This window comes from Martes martes (genome assembly GCF_963455335.1).
Source record: "Martes martes genome assembly, chromosome: 13".
NCBI lineage: Eukaryota > Metazoa > Chordata > Mammalia > Carnivora > Mustelidae > Martes > Martes martes.
The window spans coordinates 51008762-51029706 of NC_137901.1; positions in this window are offsets into that span (position 1 = coordinate 51008762).

The window sequence follows — 20945 nt, forward strand, 5'->3', positions numbered from 1 at the left end:
TGGTGAATAGGAGAGGAAGGGACACATAGGAGACACACTTTTGTTGGTTTTACCTCCAGGAGCACCACCAGGTTGTCACAGTGAAAATCTGAGAAAAATTCCCCTTTGGTTCTGGGAGAAAGAGGAAAAGAATAGAGATCACTGTAAAACAGACCCAAAGCATTATGCATGACAGAGTCCTACTATTCCAGATTAAATTTCTTACTAGACCCATATACCACCTGGGGAAAAAGGATTTCCTCCTGCTTCCAGTGCCCTTAAGAGTTCCTGTATTTATAATGAATAGGGAAGCTATATTTCTGGAGAAACACTTTGTGAAGTCCCAGCCTGGAGATGGAGATTCACTGAAGAAGTCGAGATTTAATCACAAGATAATAGAAAGTTTCCTCTGGCCCATACTTTTCCATTACACCAGCAAGGATCTGATCTAACAATAGAGTGCTACAACAGAAAGAGCCATAAGACACAGAGTGTCTCTGACGAGCATACTTAGACAATAATCAGAGTTACGACAGGAGGAAAAAAACAATGATACTAGAGGAATTAGAAACCTCTAACCCCTACAATGAGAAGAGACATTAAACACAACCCAGTTCCTAGTCAGCTTAATATAAGTCCTTGCAATAAAGGCCTCTTTACCTTAACCTTTATTACCTAATACATCATATCTAGTTTTCAACAAAAATTTTAAGATATGCCAAAAGGTAAGAAGAAAAAACAGATTGAAGAGACAAATCAAGCATCAGAAACAGACTCAGATATGACACAGATTTTGGACAGGGAACTTAAAATAACTATGATTACTATGCTATGGGCTTTAGTGGAAAAGTAGTTTAACATGCAATAACAGATGGTTAATGTAAGCAGGATACAGAAACTATGAAAGAACCAAAAGAAAATGATTCAAATAAAAAACATAGCAATAGAAATAAATAATGCCTTAAAAGAGCTCATCAGTACACTGGACATGGCTAAGGAAAGAATCACTGAGCTTTAAGGGGGATCAGTAGAAACTACCCAAACTAAAATGCAGCAAGAAAAAAAAAATGAAAACAAAAACAAACAGAAAAGACTGTTGAAGATATGCAAGACACTTCAAAAAGTTTAACATAGCACCAAGAACCATAAGATACCTGGGAATAAACGTAACCCAAGAGGTAAAGGATCTGTACTCGAGGAACTACAGAATACTCATGAAAGAAATTGAAGAAGACACAAAAAGATGGAAGACCATTCCATGCTCTTGGATCAGAAGAATAAACATTGTTAAAATGTCTATACTGCCTAGAGCAATCTATACTTTTAATGTCATTCCGATCAAAATTCCACCAGTATTTTTCAAGGAGCTGGAGCAAATAATCCTAAAATTTGTATAGAATCAGAAGAGACCCCGAATTGTTAAGGAAATGTTGAAAAACAAAAATAAAACTGGCAGCATCACGTTACTTGATTTCAAGCTTTACTACAAAGCTGTGATCACCAAGACAGCGTGGTACTGGCATAAAAACAGACACATAGACAGTGGAACAGAGTAGAGAGCCCAGGTATGGACCCTCAACTCTATGGTCAAATAATCTCTGCCAAAGCAGGAAAAAAGATACAGTGGAAAAAAGACAGTCTCTTCAATAAATGGTGCTGGGAAAATTGGACAGCTATATGTAGAAGAATGAAACTTGACCATTCTCTTACACCATACACAAAGATAAACTCGAAATGGATAAAAGACTTCAGCGTGAGACAGGAATCCATCAGAATTCTAGAGGAGAACATAGGCAGTAACCTCTTCAATATCAGCCACAGCAACTTCTTTCAAGATATGTCTCCAAAGGCAAAGGAAACAAAAGCGAAAATGAACTTTTGGGACTTCACCAAGATCAAAAGCGTCTGCACAGCAAAGGAAACAGTCGACAAAACAAAGAGGCAACCCACGGAATGGGAGAAGATATTTGCAAATGACAGTACAGACAAAAGGTTGATATCCAGGATCTATAAAGAACTTCTCAAACTCCACACACACAAAACAGATAATCATATCAAAAAAATGGGCAGAAGATATGAACAGACACTTCTCCAATGAAGACATACAAATGGCTATCAAACACATGAAAAAATGTTCATCGTCACTAGCCATCAGGGAGATTCAAATTAAAACCACATTGAGATACCACCTTACACCAGTTAGAATGGCCAAAATTAGCAAGACAGGAAACAACATGTGTTGGAGAGGATGTGGAGAAAGGGGAACCCTCTTACACTGTTGGTGGGAATGCAAGTTGGTGCAGCCACTTTGGAGAACAGTGTGGAGGTTCCTCAAGAAATTAAAACTAGAGCTTCCCTATGACCCTGCAATTGCACTACTGGGTATTTACCCCAACGATACAGATGTAGTGAAAAGAAGGGCCACCTGTACTCCAATGTTTGTAGCAGCAATGGCCACGGTCGCCAAACTGTGGAAAGAACCAAGAAGCCCTTCAATGGATGAATGGATAAGGAAGATGTGGTCCATATACACTATGGAGTATTATGCCTCCATCAGAAAGGATGAATACCCAACTTTTGTATCAACATGGATGGGACTGGAAGAGATTATGCTGAGTGAAATAAGTTAAGCAGAGAGAGTCAATTATCATATGGTTTCACTTATTTGTGGAGCATAACAAATAACATGGAGGACATAGGGAGATGGAGAGGAGAAGGGAGTTGAGGGAAATTGGAAGGGGAGGTGAACCATGAGAGACTATGGACTCTGAAAAACAACCTGAGGGTTTTGAAGAGGCGGGGGGTGGGAGGTTGGGGGAACCAGGTGATGGGTATTAAGGAGAGCACGTATTGCATGGAGCACTGGGTGTGGTGCAAAAACAATGAATACTGTTACGCTGAAAAGAAATTAAAAAAAAAGTTTAACATAAACAGAATCAGAGTACCAGAAGGAGAGCAAGGAAAGTATAGAACAGAGGACATTTTTGAAATATAATGGCTTAAAACTTTCCAAAATTTATGCAGACACCAAATCATAGATCCAAGGATAAGCAGGATAAAGGAAAGAAGGAAGGAAGGAAGGAAAGATATATCTAGGCATATCATATTAAAACTGCAGAAAGTCAAAGGCAAAAAGAAGCAAAACAAACAAAACCCTTAATTTAGAGAAGCAAAGAGAACACAACAGACTTCTCACCAAGAGCCATGCAGGGAACATCCTGTTCCTCCTAACTGGAACACCTACCCCTTAACCACATCTCCTGTGCTTACTCCCTATCCTGTGAGGTTTTGCTCTTATATCACAGTATTAGTAATCTTTCCAATGACAATTCTACTTAAAAGCACAACACTTTATTCCTCATGGCCCCAAGTTGAAGCACTCTGTTCCCATTCCAAACTTTATTTTTTCATTTGAATTTGTCCCCATTATCATGTTACATATATTTATATAATGTGTTGTTTATTGTCTTCCCATGGAATACAAACCCTATAAGGACACATATTTTGTGTTTTGCTCACCACTATATCCTACAGTGCTGCCTGATCTAGAGTAAGTACTTAAATAATTTATTAAATCAATGATTTAATCACCCAGAACAATCAGAAATAAAAGGGTAGCCACACTGATAATGATAACTATAATAGAAGTTATTTAACACTTACTTAGTGCCAGGTCCATGGACTAAGAACTTTTTCATGTATCTCATCATTTATCTTTGAAAATAACTCAGTGAGGTATGGGTCATGCCCAGTGGGTCTTATTAGTGCCATGGGTCAGATAAATTTCATGCCACATGATATGGGCTGGGGAATAGCTGTTATGAGAGGAAAGTTAGCTCAAATAACCAAGGGTCAGCAGACAGAGATCATATGGTTCCCCAATCTTCCCACTATCTCATGCCACAACCAAGAGCTTCATTGTAGGTTCTGATTCGGAGAATCCCCTCTCCCACATTGAATGTTCTCCTCCCCAAAAATATGAAGAAGTGGTCTCATCAGTGGGGAAATACAAAGAGTATTGTGTATTTGAAAGTCTGGATTCGGGATATCAATTCCTTAAGGAGTTTTCTGGGAAAGGCAGCTACCCTCCTGCTGGAGACTTTAAGATCACTAGAGACCTTGTTGGTTATAAACAGTCTCAGAGCTCCCTGGCATAGGAGAAAGCCTGGAGAAGCTGAGCTCCAGTGCCATTCTTCAAGCTGGGAAAAAATATCCATAAGTCACTCTGTGCAGATTTATTGAGATGCCATCTCGGGAGCAGAGGAAGAAATCAAATTGTGACACAGTTGCAACAAAGCCCTCAGAACATCGATGGCAAGCTCTGAAGCTGGGACATCCCTTCAGAGGTATCTCAAATGGAGACTTGGTCTGAGCTTTTGTACTCTCAAGGTTGTCATTCATTGGATGCAGCTTACCTCAAGAATAGGCATAGACTTGGATAAGGAAGCTCTCTTGGTAGAGAGCAATTCCCTGAGAGGGGCTGTTTTGAGATTTGTCAACAGCTTAATTTGCAGCTGGAGAAATAATTATCTCAATGACAAAGTCAGAGGATTTGGCCAATGTACCACAGCATACATGATGGTCTCTGTTGCTCTTCTTAATCAAAATGTGTCACTAGGATTTATGATCCTAACAACTCATGGTTGATTCTCTAATCCCTTGGTGCAATGAGTATTTAAAATACTGAGCAACTAGAAAGGCAATTACACAGAAAAAGAAATCAACACTGTAAAAGGTCTTTGTTGAATAATAAACAATAAAGTCATTTGGGAACATTTTTATAATACAATGTTCCCAATAAGTCAAAACACACAAAATTTTAGTGAAAATTATAAATATTTGGAACCGAAAAGCAATACTGAAAACTGAAAAGCAATATGCAAATAGCAATTTATTCATTGCTTAAGGTAGAGGGTGAATTGTTATAATCTATTGTATTAAAGTGATTTGTCATTAGAAAGAAATTAGTAAGGAAATTGCTATTAAACAATCTCTTCAGTTACACAAACTAAATTATTGCGGTGTGATAAATTTGTGCAGGCAAGAATTTTAAGCAGAACTCTGTGGGAATTGAACCATTAGGTTATATATCAAAATGACTGAATTGTTACAGTAAAAAAGTATGTGAAGCTGGTTTATTATTACTATAATGCTACTAATTCATGGATCACCAGATTATACTTGGAAAGCTATTTGATTTAGTGACATTAAGCAAGTGACTTCATTCTCTCCTCTTCACTTCCATTTTTCATTTATACTACTGAGATGATAATACCATTGTCTCTTTTCCTATTGGACAAACAAAATGAGAACCTAAATGTAAAGACTTTGAAAACTGAGTAGTAATAAAGAAATCTAAAAATGATAATAGGAATAATACTTTAGATACTTCATAATGTTGACAGCTGGGAAACTCTGTTAAGCGTGATGCAATGTTGAAAGTAATTTTTTTTAAAGGCTTTATTTTTTAGAGCAGGTTTATGTTCACAGCAATATTAAGAAGAAGGTAAGATAGCACCTGTGTACTCCCTTGGCTCACACATGTACAGCTTCCTTCATTATCAGCATCCCCCACCAAAGCAGTACATTTGTTACAATTGATGAACCTATACTGATACATAACAATCACCTAAAGAAACTAACTTTTCGTTCCAAAGAAACACTTGATTCATATGTGAAGCTGTATGAATTATTTAATCTTTCTGAACTATAATTTTTTCCATATGCAAAATGGGATGAATATCTATCTCAGAATTATGATGAAGAGATAATACCAATAAGAAGCACATCTTTTCTAAAACTATTTCAAAGTTGTAGCAAGATCATTACCATCACTTTTTTTTATCACACCATCCTACAATCATCATCAGCACCCTTCTTGTCACCAATAAGATGATGTCATATCATCATCACTGTGCTCCATTAAATGTATAAGGAATAGAGAGAGTGCCAAATTTTACTTTATGCAACTAAATTATAAATCTCCCTTTGTCTAATTAGAGGCAAGGATGTCATGGCAGATGGCTATAAGTTAATAAACAAATAACTATCAAATAAATGTTTTTGAGTGATCAGAAATTAGGCATAGAGCAAAAGTTTGTAAACAAGGCAAGATGAGTCTGACCTGAATTTTTATTTTTAGTTTTTTTTTGTTTTTAAAAATATTTTATTTATTTGTTTGACAGAGAGAGAGAGTGAGAGTGTATAAGCAGGAGGAGCAGTGGGCAAAGGGCAAAGGAGACCCAGGCTCCCCAGTGAGCAAGGAGCCTAGTGTAGGGCTCGGGGCTCAATCCCAGGACCCTGGGATCATGACCCAAGCCAAAGGGAGACACTCAACTGGCTGAGCCACCCAGGCACCCCTGAATTTTTAAAATGTAGGAAAAAATTTGATAAACAGTAATTATATTCTGATTTTAAGATAATTACTAATATCGTATTTAGAGTAATTAAAAATTTCAGGACAAGAACACAAACCTTGATAAATTAATATTTGTCAGGTTAAATCTTACTATTAAGATGGCAAGTTAGGGGGTGCCTGGGTGGCTCAGTCGTTAAGTGTCTGCTTTCAGCTCAGGTCATGATCCCTGGGATGGAGCTCTGTGCCAGGCTCCCTTCTCTGCCGGGAGCCTGCTTCTCCCTCTCCCACTCCCTCTGCTGTGTTCCCTCTCCCTCGCTGTGTCTCTCTCTGTCAAATAAATAAGTAAAATCTTAAAAAAAAAAAAGATGACAAGTCAGTAGAACTATTGTAACCACTAAGTCATCCAAGAGAAACGTCTAGTTTTGTTATCTATAAAAGAGAATACTTTTTTCTCAAAGACATCTTGATAAGATTTTACAAGATTCTCAGAAATATTTCTCAACATTTGATATGTAGAGCAACATTTTACAAACAGGCTTTTTACTAACATCAGGGGACCTCATCTCAATGAAAAGTCACAAACAGATTGGTTCCAGTATTTCTGAGGGTTGCAATGCCCAAAAAATGATTAATTCCCCTTGCCTGTATCTAGTAGCTAATCTCTAAGATGGCCCCCATTGATTCATGCCCTTGTAAATGCCATATTAAATCAGTGTTGCTTTGTCTCTGTGTAATCAACAAATATGGCATAAATGAAGATGTATGATTTCTGAAAGTAAGCTATAAAATGCACTGGTTTCTTGGGGCTCTCATGCAAGGGGCAGTCTGTTGCTAAACTATGAGGAAATGGAAGAAGTAATGGAGGGACCCAGATAGAGAAGAGCCAATATCTCTAGCCAACAAGTAGTACCAACTTGCTAACATCTGGGTGGGGCATCACAAAAGTGGGTCGTTTAGACTTACTCAAGCCTTCAAATGATGTAGCCTTGGCTAACATCTAAGTGCAATTGCTTGGGAATCCTCCAAGTAATAAATTTTCACTGTGCCTTTTCTGCATTCTGAGCCACCAAACCCACGATCACATAAGTTGGTATAATACCACTTATCTGGGGAGGGTAATTTCCTGTACAGCACTAAATACCTGGGAGACCAGACTATGCCTCTTTCAGTTCCAAAGGAAAATGTTCCATCACTGTATTGCTTTACTTGAGAGGTTAACTACTTTGTGTCTGTATGTATATGTTCATGTATGTGTTTGAGAAATAAACACTACAGTGTTTATGAAAAGTGTTGTGAAGAATCTAAGGTGTCTCTCTTCTCAAAAGTAATTAAAACAGAAAATAAAACCTATGAGAGAGTTAGCACATTTTTTAAAAAAGATTTTATTTATTTATTTGACAGACAGAGATCACAAATAGGCAGAGAAGCAGGCTGAGAGAGAGGAGGAAGCAGGGTCCCTGCTGAGCAGAGAGCCCGATGTGGGGCTCGATCCCAGGACCATGGGATCATGACCTGAGCCGAAGGCAGAGGCTTTAATCCACTGAGCCATCCAAGTGCCCCGAGTTAGCACAATTTTGATGAGGCAAAAAAGATTACCTATCCACCAAAACCTGTTTTCCTCTTTCACAGAACATGATTTCAGTTAGGAAGTGGTTTCGAATTAAGACGCCATCTATCTAAAAACAACCCCCTTCACTTTGATGGTTAATTGTGATCACTGTCACTCCTATGAATTACCCCAGATGGGAGAGATGCCCACTAACCAGGGATAACCACTTCGGAAATGAAGAGCAGTAAACTCCACTTGTTCATTTTCCCATGATTAAAAAGATAGTTTCTTTTCCTCAAAAAGGACTTATATATCAAACATTACACATTTTGTGTCAATCTTTAATGTGCCAGTGCAAAATTCGCATCTCTGATTTATAAAGCGTTAATAGATCCAACATACTTCAACGAATGAGAACCCACCCCAAAGATGCACACACAATGAAAACTGAAGAAAAATGGAAAACAATACCATAGATGGAATTAAATATACTCAAACACTTAGGGTTTTAAAATACCACTTTGAATCAGAAATTCAAAAACTAAAAATGAGAAGAAATATAAGGAGAATAAGACCGAACACAGGCAGGAAATGGTACGAAAAAAACAAAATTATGTCAATAATGAAGACTAAATTGTGAGTGGCCTTAGAAAGAATATATTCATACAAATATACATATTTGTATGAATATATATTCATACAAATATGAATTTAATATGAGACATTTAAAAAAGTCAGAAAATAGGGGTGCCTGAGTGGCTCAGTCGTTAAGCATCTGTCTTCGGCTCAGGTCAGGGATCCAGCCCCACATCAGGCTCCCTGCTCAGTGGGAAGCCTGCTTCTCCCTCTCCCACTCCCCCTTCTTGTGTTCCCTCACTCACTGTGTCTCTCCCTACCAAATAAATAAATAAAATATTTTTAAAAAGTTAAAAACAAATTAAAAGATAGGGAAATAACCAAGAGAAGTAAAATGAAATAAAAGTAGAAGTCAAAGTCAGGGAAAATAGGGTAAAAGTGAAGATAGGAAAAAAAAAAAAAGGAATAATATTCATAATGGCTATCCCAGAAAAGGAAAAAACAAAACAAAGGAAAAGAACTAGTATCCAAAATTATAAGTGAAAACACATTTACAAATATAAAAGAAGACCTGTAGCTACATGTTGAAAGGGCCTGCCTGGTATTTGGGAAAATGAACTGAAAAAGATCAACACCAGGACAGACACTAGTGAGATTGTTAGGATTCAAAGATAAGGAAAAAATATGCCAAGGCTTTTAAGCCAAAAAGAAAAAGAAAAAAGAAAGAAAAGGAAAAAAGAAAAGAAAATCAAATAACTTACAAAAGCTAAAGGCAACAATAGAGCAGCTTTCAAAAAACTGCTCAGTGGAAGAAAATGTGAATCAAGGCAAGGATATTACATCTGGGCAAGCTATCCCTTAAGTACCAAGGCTGTAGAAAACATTACAAAAGCTTGAGATATTCTGTATCTAATTGCCTTTCTTGAGGATGAGCTTAACAGTTGACTCAAAGAACTTCAATAAATGAACTAATGATGAAAATTTAATATGTATGAATGGAAAACCAAGAATTAAGCAGCATAGCGACAAATGTGGAAGACTGATGTGTAAATGTTTCTGATGTGATGGTAGAAATAACACAAGTGAAATGAGAAGAAAGACCAGGGGGGACAAAGAGTGTCTAGAGCTTATTGCCATAGAGCCAAGAGGGGGAGGTTAAAGGACACTGTTAAATGATGACAAATGAGATAACTAAATATTAAATAAGAAATCAGGGGATTAAAATGATTTTTTAACGTGTAAGTTCAAAGCCATCCACTGGAACAATATTACTAATCTGTTCAAATACCAAAATAAATAAGTAATTGACCAAATCACAAGGAATATGTATCGTGCAGAGAAAAACTATGACAAATACAGCATAATGTATATATCTGGAAAATAATATGACAGTTGAGACCAAACATATCAATCATATTAACATATGAGTGCACTTAAATAACCTATTAAAGAAAATTTTTAATTTAGCCTACAAAGCAGAACCCAAATCTTTGCTCTGAAAAAGAGATGTCCTAAAACAAATGAGTCCTAAAAACCACTATAAAGAGATGAACAAAGTCATGACAGTCAAATAAAAACAAGAAGAAGTCCAGGGTCGTGATCCTGATATCAGGTAAATTAAAATTTAGTAATACGTGTTAAATAGTACAAATAAATACATTCTTAAGCTTAAAGCTATAAATAAAATTAAATATGACAATATAAATATGTATCTATAACACACCAAACTCCTTCATCAAATAAAAAGTACATGAAAAGCAAAGAGATAATAGAAGAGCACTAATTTTCAAGATAGAGCAGGTGGCCAAATAGAGAGAAAATATAATCACTAATCACAAAGACAGATATATATCAAATTGTATACTCCAATTGTAGAGAATTTAAAATCTTCTCAAATGCTCAGGGAATAGTTTTAAAAATTAATTTAATGTATGATTTCAAAAAAAGCATCAGTAACTTCCATAAGATAGCAATATTGCAAATACTGTGACCCCTCAGATTACTATTCAACAAAGCTATAAATTACTTGAAAATAGCAACAAAAAACACATTTTTATCTGAAAATTTTGAAACTTTCTATTGAGTGAAGGGTAAGCACAAATCAGAGAAAGTTTCCAAATGAACAAAATACAAAATTAAAAAGGAAAAACTACATCAGACACAGCAGTAATTTAAAAAATAATAAAGAAGTATTATAAAAAAACATATACTACATTTGGAAGCCTAGTGAAATTAGATACATTTACCAAATATATAAAATGATAATATTTCCACATAATTTTCACAATAATAGAGAAAATATTTAATAACATTTAATGTATATATGATTAACATGTCTATTATCAAACTACAATTAGACTTAACTTCCTTACAAGTTCACTCATGCAACAAAAATCTGTAGCAAATAATATCCTCAATGAGGAAATTTTAGAAACATTCGCTCTAATTTTTGGAATCAAAAATCAAAATCTACTGCATCATTAATAATGAAGCTTCTGTCCAATGTTATAAGGAAAGAAAAACAAAGAAATATAAGGATAAGAACAAAGGAGAAGAAACTTATTATTTATAATTACTGTAATCACCTCCTCCAAAAGCTACAAAAATAATAAACATTTTTAGAACTCACGAAAGAGGTAAGTTTACAGGGTACAAAATCAATTTACAAAAATCAATATTATTTCTCTATTTTCACAATAATCATCTAGATAATAAACATACACCATTTATAATAGCAACAAAATTATAATATATCTAAGAATGTATTTAACAAAAATGACTTAAGCTGTCTATGACAAAAATTTTAAAATTCCATTAATGGAAAAAAATGTCTGAATACACTGAGAGAAATTACATATTATGGGATGGGAACAATGGAATAAATAAAACGTTGGGCCTCCCCAAATTAATCTAAATTTAAATGTAATCCCAAACAGAAATACATCTGGATGTTTTTCAGCAGTTTGACAAACTCATGCTAACATTTATATAGAAGAAGAGAGATTTCCTGGGAAACTTAAACTGTGAAAACGAAGAGCAGAGAAGAGCACTGAACCTGACAGATGTCACTTCATATTACAAAGTCACAGTAATATAAAACTTGAGGATACTTGGGGAAAACTACACAAATTCTCCAGTGCAACATAACAGATTCCACAAAAAACACAGGTGAATCTAATACATAAAAAGTATAGTATATGAATTAATAGGGAAAAGAGATAATTTATGAATAAAGTTGCTGGAATATGGGCTCCCTCTGTGAAAAAAACCCTAACTACACCACGTAGAAAAGTGGATTCTGGATAGATTAAAGACCCAATTGTCTTAAATAGAAGAATAACTTTCAACTTAGGACTCCTAAATAAAATTCCAGAAGTACAAACTGTAAAATAAAAATCATAAAAGTAAAGAATTTCTTTTCAATGAAGGGTACAATGGGCAAATTTTTTTTAAGTGACAGATTAGAAAAGGTATTCACCACATGTAAAACAAACAGAAGATAATATTTATGATATGGAAGATATTCCTAAAAATCAACAAAGAACCCCTGATAGAAAATAGGCAAATTATATCGGTAGGTGGTTCATAACGGTTAATCCCTAAAAGGTTATCCATAGGATTGGATATTTAAACTCACTAGTAATTAGAAAAATGCAAACTAAAACAATAATGACATTACTTTGTACCCATTAAATTGGAAAAAAAAAAGTAGAACATTTTAGATTGCCAAATATTGACAAGTCAAAATGATACTATGTGTATCCTCAATGATCCAGCTTTTCACTCCCGAAAATATATACTTGAGAAATTCTCATACCACCCATAATGAATAATATGAGGGTTATTTGTGGTAGTAAGAAATTAGAGGCAATTTTGCTAACATCACTAGTGAAGGAAGAGAAGTAAATTTTAGTGGATACACATTGTGGAATACTGGGTAAGTCTTAGAAGTAATGGACTAAATATACCACATGAATAGATCTTCAAATATATTCCTGAGTTAGCAAGAAAAGGAATGAGTTCTATAGCACAATCTTACTTACATCAGTTAAAGTAGATACATGTAGAAGTTCAATGCAAGGTTTACAATAATTTGTGGAAATGATACACATCAAATATATTGAAATGGTTCCCTATGGAAGGTAAAAAAAAAATGGGCTTGGGAAATGGGGATAAAAAGGAATACAAACATTCATGCATGCTTCTATGCATACACACATTCATGCTTATATACATACAAACTCGTATGCAAGTATACATGCATAAACTGCTAAAATGAGAAAGAGAGAAGCTACATGGACTAATGACGATAGTGTTCTATCAGATGAAGAGGTGATACACAGCACTCTACACTGGGTGTAAAAATTAACAAAAAAAATCACCCAGTTCCAAAATACTATAACACATAAAAAGGAAAAGAGCAATCTAAAATGTTTTACATTCACTCTACCCGCAGATAAAATTTACTTTTGAGCATTTTATGAATGATCAAAATAAAATATTGGCATCTGCCTTTAATCTAGATAACTTGCCAAACCATCTTGCAGTTTCTTGGCAAGGCTAATAATCATAGTAAGGCAAATTTCTTCTTATTTTAAGAGAAAGATATTCTGGAACTCAAAGCATTAGAAGACTATTTACACCACAGGCAAATCTTCACCACAAGACTTATACTTAAATATTCAATATCTCATAAACACATCAATAACCATTAATCTAATTTTTTGCTAAATTTTAGGTATGACTATGGAGCTGCATCATAACATGTGAGATTATTGTGTGTGTTTTCTTCAATATCATATTCTGTCATTTTTATTAATTTTTTTATAATGCAAGAACATCATCTACTTAAATGTGAAAAGATACATTTATGTATACTTGGATATATTATAGGATAAATATTTCCTTTAGTAATTATATAACACAGACATATCACATGACACTGTATATGGTAAGATTCACATCTTGTTTAAAAAAAAAAAACAAAAAACATTATCCCAGAGAGTTCTGCTCCTTGGTCTTCATTTCACTAGCTGGTTCTAGTTCAGGTCTCAGCCCCAAAATCATATCCTTAGTGAGACCTTCCCTGACCACCAAATCTAAGATAAAACCTATTATCTCAATCTTAATCATGTTAACATGTATTTGAAATTTTCTTTCCCTTTTCTTCCCCCTGCTTTTCTTTTCCTTTTTGCTTATTGTCTCTAAAGCATAAGCCCTATTGGACCCTCACCCATCTTGTTTTTGCTATATCCTCAGCTCCTAAAATACTTAGTACATGGCAAGCATTCAAATAGCATTTGTTGAATTATCGGTGGAACAGTGAAGAAACAACTAAATGAATTAGCTTTAACACAATTTTAAAAATTGATCTCAAATAATTTATATGTTGTTGGTGCTGTTCTCTAATAATATATACGCTTTTTTGCACTGGTATGTATAGGTCAACCTTTTACCTTATCTATTGCTGTTCTCCTGAGAATTGAAAGAACAAGATCACAGACAGTGTATTACACCTTTGCTCTCTGAACCCCACTTTTACCTAGTAAAATACCACCACAATTACCACTTCCATTACCAGTGACCTCTGCAATTTCAAAAAAAATTCTTAAAACTAAATATTTTTCCCATTAACTATGGACATCTCTGATTAGCTAATCTTCCTTCCTTGTCTTCCAACCCATCAACTCTACAATTACTTTAATACAACATTGTTGATAATAACAGCATTTTGTGATTTAGCCATAGGTAGATTCTAAGAATAAAAACAATAAACAGTGTTTATATTTTTATGATGATATGCTGTTACCACAGAGCCAAGCCACATACAAACATTACAACCTTTTCTACATTTCCCATGTCATATGATGTCAAGTTGAAAAATAGTTACATGTTTTTTAATTCTCCAACTAATGTCAATACTTCCTCATGTTTTCATTCATTTTGCATATGCTGACAGCTCTTTTTCTTTACTGAATACTTGCCAGCAAGAGGAGGAGAGGAGTCCACTTTCCAACACTGGCCTAAATTGGGTGCTCCCGGTTCTCCTGGTCTCCTGTCCTAAGCACGAGGTGCTAACTGCTCTCTCAGTTCAGCTATTATGTGTTGGATCCCATGACTGTCCTCTCTCTTGATTTATTCCTTCTTTTCGAGAGTTTATTCCCAATTAATTCACTAAAGAAATGTTAATGGGAGGGATTTATTTTAGGTTCAGTTTAGATTTAATCTTTCCATGACTGAAATGCCATTTTCTGCTTCACATTTGACAGTAGTTTGTCTGGATATAAACCTCTATATCCAGTTGAATTTTTTTCTTCTCAGAACTCAGAAAGCTTATTACATTGCCCTTGGTTATCCTGACATAGATAATGGCAAGTCACATACCAGTCTGATTCTCGATCCTTTGTAAGACAACTGTTCTCTTCTTTCTAGAAGCTTTGGGGCACTTTTTATTCCCCCCCCCACCCCGCCCTGGGGGGACTCATCAGTTCTATCTTATTCATAATCCTCCCTTATTTTCTCTGATCCCTCTTTATTAGGTAAATATAGGATCTCCTAATTTTCTGCCCTACTACTGAGTTGTTCATTTTGCAAACCCACTTTTTTTTTGTTTTGTTTTAAAGATTTTTATTTTTTTTTTATTTTATTTCACAGAGAGACACAGTGAGAGAGGGAACACAAGCAGGGGGAGTGGAAGAGGGAGAAGCAGGCTTTCTGCTGAGCTCAGAGGCCGATGTGGGGCTCGATCCCAGGACCCTGGGATCAGGACCTGAGCAGAGGGCAGATGCTTAACAACTGAGCCACCCAGGCACCCCTCAAACCCACTTTTGATTTTCAGTGATCTTGGTTTTTAATTTGTTCTTTTTCATAACATTGTATTGTTAAGAAAGCAATAGATCTTGAATCCAAGGGTATATTTTAGTGATGTGTTTCCTGAATTAAATCTTTCTTTGGTGCCCTGCCCATTTTTCCCCCCTGCTACTTTTTGCTTTCTGTAAATATTTGCAGATCTTGGTTGTAAATTTATATTTAAGAAATCTGCTTTTCCAAGTTCTAAGTGGCTGAATGAGGCTTGTTTTAGTGAACGGATGAAAAGCCAACCAAAGCCAAAAGTGAGGTCTAACCTCTGGAGTGCCAATGATCATGCCAACTGCTACAGTTATAGATTGAGGTCACTTTAAGAATGAGTTTCCACTCTTGGAAACCTGTGGTTATTTTTATTTGTCATGATTTTTACTGACCTGGCTAAACAATCATTTTTTTTTTAATTCTCTACTTATTTTTATTTACTGTCTATTAAACTCACAATAGAGTTTATGTATGTAGAGATATGTAAGTTATGTACCCACAATGAGCATCCCAGTTAGGTATATTGTTCTGGGCACAATTAAATGTTATTCTTGGAAAAGTGCACCAAAAGAGAACATCATAGCAAAGATTTAATTCCACATTGGTAGACTGTTACACATCAACATGTTATGTAACAACAAATGCAGGATTACCAGTTTGTCCTTCAAAAACAGGATCATTTTAAACTTCCAAGAACAATGGGTAAACATGCCTATTTTCCACACTCTATTCAACATTGTGTATAATAAACTTTTAATCTTTGCCTTATGTCAATCATATGTTATATGCTTCTAAGTCAATTTTATTCATTCAACAAATGGTTGCTTCCTTTTCCATTTTTGTCGTGTTCTTGGAATTTCCTGTTGATTTGTAAGAGCTTTTTTACATATTAGGAAAATTCTGATTGTGTTGCAAATATTTTCCTGCTTTGTAATTTATCTTCTGACTTTATAACATTTTTAACTGTAGAGAAATTTTCACTGCTTTTAGCCAAACTAATCAATCAAACTAGTTATTGGACATTCACTATTCAAAGATTGACCTTTGGAAAGATCTGTATCTTTCTCAGGACTTCAATGATATTTGTAGTACTCAGCGTGCCTACTTGTCTCTGTCAAGGTTTTGTTGTACCTCACACACATTTGCTATAGTTTAAATTTGGAGGTAATAGCAATGTACTTATTTCACTAAATTGGAATTTTTGGGTCTGTTTCTTTTCTTTCATTCAGTTTTCTTCTTTTGTGTAATGGGAGTGAGGAAAGTAAAAAAAAAAAAAAATCTGAGAATAGTAGAAAATAAAAGCAAGAGTTTGCATATTTTTCCCCACTGTCTCCTCCTCTGGAGGAAAAAGAAAAAAAAGAAAAACCTTGGAAGGCGGGGGGGTGGGAGGTTGGGGGAACCAGGTGGTGGGTATTAGGGAGGGCACAGATTGCATGGAGCACTGGGTGTGGTGAAAAAACAATGAATACTGTTACACTGAAAAGAAATAAAAAAATTAATTAAAAAAAAACTTGTAGTTTTTTGCTTATAATCACATTAAATATGCTTTTTAAAAAGTTTAAAAATCTAGGATAAAAATAAGGTTAACACATTGTATCTTCTCCAGGAACAAACCTATATCTTTACATTCATTCAAGGCATCATCTAGGTTTCTCAGTGGAATTTGGAACTATGTCTTTGTATGCTTTCAACAACATTGAGGCATCTTGGATTTGTATTCCCCTCCTTTTTTATTCCTCTGAATCCTAGACTCATATATCCAACTGTCTACAGCATCTCTATTTGGGTAATATATGGGTATTTTGAACTTCTCAAACATACTAAGTCACCCCGCCCAGAGCTGCTACTCCTCTAGCCTCCCCAATTATGTAATACCACTCTCTGAATTCGGTTGCTTTGGCTACAAATCTGTGACTACTGGTTGATTCTTATGTTTCTCTTAAACAAATCAGTTTAATCGTGCAAGTTTTATCTTTAACATACATCCAAAAACCTATTTTTTCTCATTATCTCACTCTTTTCACTCAAGACCAAGCTTCTTTTTCACCTGGACAATTGGAAGAAACTCTGCATTGGTCTCCCAGCTATATCCTTGTCATTGTAGAGTCTATGAGCCTCACAGATGCTATAATAAGCTATTTAAAACTTAAGACAGGTTGGGTGCCTGGGTGGCTCGGTCAGTTAAGCGTTTGCCTTCTGCTCAGGTCAGGATCCCAGGGTTCTGGGACTGAGCTTGGAGTAGGGCTCCTTGCTCAGCAGGAGTCTGCTTCTCCTTCTGCTCCTCCCTCTACTTGTGCGCTCTCTCTCCCTCAAATTAAAAAAATAAAAATAAAAATTTTTAAAAAAGATTGTGTATTGCTCTTTTTGTATATTCCAGCAGCTGGAACAATGTCTGACACATATTTAATATTTAATGTATATTTAATGACTTGATTAATTGATTAATCTCTGGGCACACAGAACACCAAAAAGTCAGGAGAGATATCCTTGCAAGTGTCCAACTATCTACCATGATTTTTAAACAAAGCTAATAATAGGTTACCATCAGAAGAAAATCTTTGTGTTCCAAAAAATAAAAATAAAAAAAGAATAAATAGTTACACAGGTGTTTTTTTTTAATTTTTCAGATGAAATTATGTTCATGATCTGAATTGATTGCATAAGTAAGTCATTTTTCTATTTCAGCAGGTATCCAAACACTTATTATTTAAAATTAGGAAACATGAAGTGATAAAATTATGCAAGCACCAACATTAATAAATGTAATTTGAAACAAAAATGACAGAAAGTAGTTGCTGGTGACTGTGATAAAACAAAGAGAGGCTAAGTAAGAACACAATGGGATTTTTATGATCCCAGGAAGCTTGATGATTTATGAGAATTATTAGGTAACTAATTCTCCTTAAATTAGTTCACAGGATGAATCTGATGTGGTCACTGTTCTGGTGAACATGAGGATCAAGAGGGAAAATAAAGAATAATTGTATTCATTATTTATGGTGAATAATGAATTATTCTACTTGTTTATTACTCATGAATCACAGAACAGAATGAAAAGAAAGCTAGGTGAGAACAGTTAAAATAATTCCATTTCTCCACTTCCAAAAAATGTTACTTAATGCTCAGTTTTCGGAAACTTCCTCTTTGTCAAGTTTGGTAATTTCATTCTCTTCTGACTTCAAAAACATGCCAAAATAACCTTTCCAGCATCAGGCTCACACTTTGAGAGGAGAAAAAAAGATTAGAAAGTTTGAATGAAATGAATGTTATAAAGGTTCTAATAAGAATATCTGCTTTCACATAGCTATTTACCCTATACTGACTTTCTTCCTTATTCTGCATTGTCCTTGTCTTTGCTATACAAAACGGTCTTTCCTTTCCTACTCTCCCAAGTTCCCAGAACAATGAGGCTTGTGCTGATTAGCTCCTTGAGCAGAAATGCAGCCACAAGATGTGGTGCAGAAAGGTCAGCCTTGAATTTCTTTGAAATATTTTGTTACATCAGTAACAGCAAAGGTCAGTTGGGCCCTGAATGGGGTTTTGCATTTATTTTTCTGTCAGCCTCAAGATAGTTCATGTTTATAGAACTCTATAGTTAAAATGGTATGATTTCAATTTTGAGTATTGTGTGTGTTCAACACCTAGACACAAAAGACATGAGATTACTAAGTAGTCACTAGTAAATACCAATGCTGTTTAGTGTATGATGGTAAAGTTCAGTGAGGACATAAGTAGTAGTTACATTCTCTAATATTCTGATGGAAATATTTTGTGAAACTATATGATACTAAAAACTGGACAAAACAGACTCACAATAAAGAACACAGCTTAAGTGTTTAGTGGCCATTTAGCTTAATTCCTTTATATTGTTGATAAAATAATCTTTCCATTGACATCAAGCAACTCTACTTATGCCACTTCTTCATAGTCTATAAAAGCAGCAGTAGTCCATTTAGTACCTTAGAAGTAAACCTCTTGACTCTTTAAATGCCATTCCTTGGCAAAATTTACTGCTTAAGACAGAAGCTACAGAAAAAGTCTCTTTGCCTCAGGGTATTTAACCCGTCTCCTCTTCCCTATATTATTTAAAAGTCCTGCTTGCTTAGAACTGTAGCGAACATGGAATAACACAGCCTGAATTTACCCTCCTTCATGAAAACAAACCAGAGAGAAAGCACAAGGGAGAGAGAGAGAGAGAGAAATACGAAAATCAATGTTTTTCAAGATAATGAGCATTAGGCAACAAAGGACAGTGGACCCTGGGACATGGGAAACAAACAGAGTGAGTCCTCCAGTTGCCAGTGCTTAATGCCTTGAGAGAGTTAGTAGAGCGTGGCAAAATGAGGAAGAACGCAGGCAGAGCTTGGTAGATTTCTTAATTTAACGAGATGAAACTGACATTGCCATGGGCCAAGGCATCTATAATGACCAACAGCGTTGAAGGGAAGAAATCTGTAAGAAGAGGTAACTCTGGAGATCTTGAGAAGGCACTTCTTGGTATTCAGGAAAATCTGATTGGCCCATGTATATGTGAAAACAAATCGAGGCTTGTAAAGAACCATCTAGGAGAATTAGAGGAAGAAATGTCCAGCACCCATACAGGGCCTAGTATAGGACCTGGTTCCCACCAGGCAGGTAGGAAAACATCACAGTTCACAAGGTAGATGATTCATAAAGACTTCGCTTTAGCTGGAGAGAAAAATTAGCCCTAAACTAAGTGCTGCTGTGCATCAGACTAACAAATCTTAAAAGCAAGACTAACAAATTTTAAAACCAAGACAGTGCTTTTAATTAATTAAACTATATCTGAAAAGCTTAAGAATATTTAGAGAAATGCAAAAATATCCAAACAAAATTATATCATGAACTGTGGGAAAACTTAAAGTGGCTTAATATGTGTGTAATTTGATTTTGCATAGGAGAGAAACAAATAAAGAAACAAAAAGTTTGAAGTAAAAAGTGACCAAATAATTTTTACCAAGGTAGGTCATAATATAGACCAGAAAACAACTTTATTAAATTTTGAAGGATTCAAGTCATACATTGTATTTTCTCTGACCACAGTGAAATTAACTTAAAAATAAGTAATAGAAAGGTCCTTAGAAAATCTCCAAGTATTTGGAAAATAATTAAAATATTTTAAATTCCTCTATTTTTTCTTTGACATGTGGTTTATTTTATTTTAACCTGAATGAAAATGAACAGCACTTTATCAAAATTTGTGGAATGAGACTAAAGTCAGGATTAGAAAGAAATTTACAGAATTACTCATATCTCTTAGAGAAAAAAGAAAGATCTCAACACATAGCCTTCAGCCGCTGTCTTAATAAATTAGAAAAAGAAGAAATAAATTAAATCCACACAAGCATACACCTACAGGAGCTAGAAAAAGAAGAACAAACAAAACCCAAATCCAACAAGAGTCAGGAAATAATAAAGATTAGAGTATAAACAAATGATATAGAAATGAAAAAAAAATAGAACAAATCAATGAAATCATGAGCTGTTTCTTCGAAAAGATTAAAAAAAAAATTGATAAACCTCTAGCAAGACTCATTTAGAAAAACAGAGAGAGAGAGAGAGAGGACCCAAATAAAAAAAAATCACCAACAAAAGCGGAGAAATAACAATCAG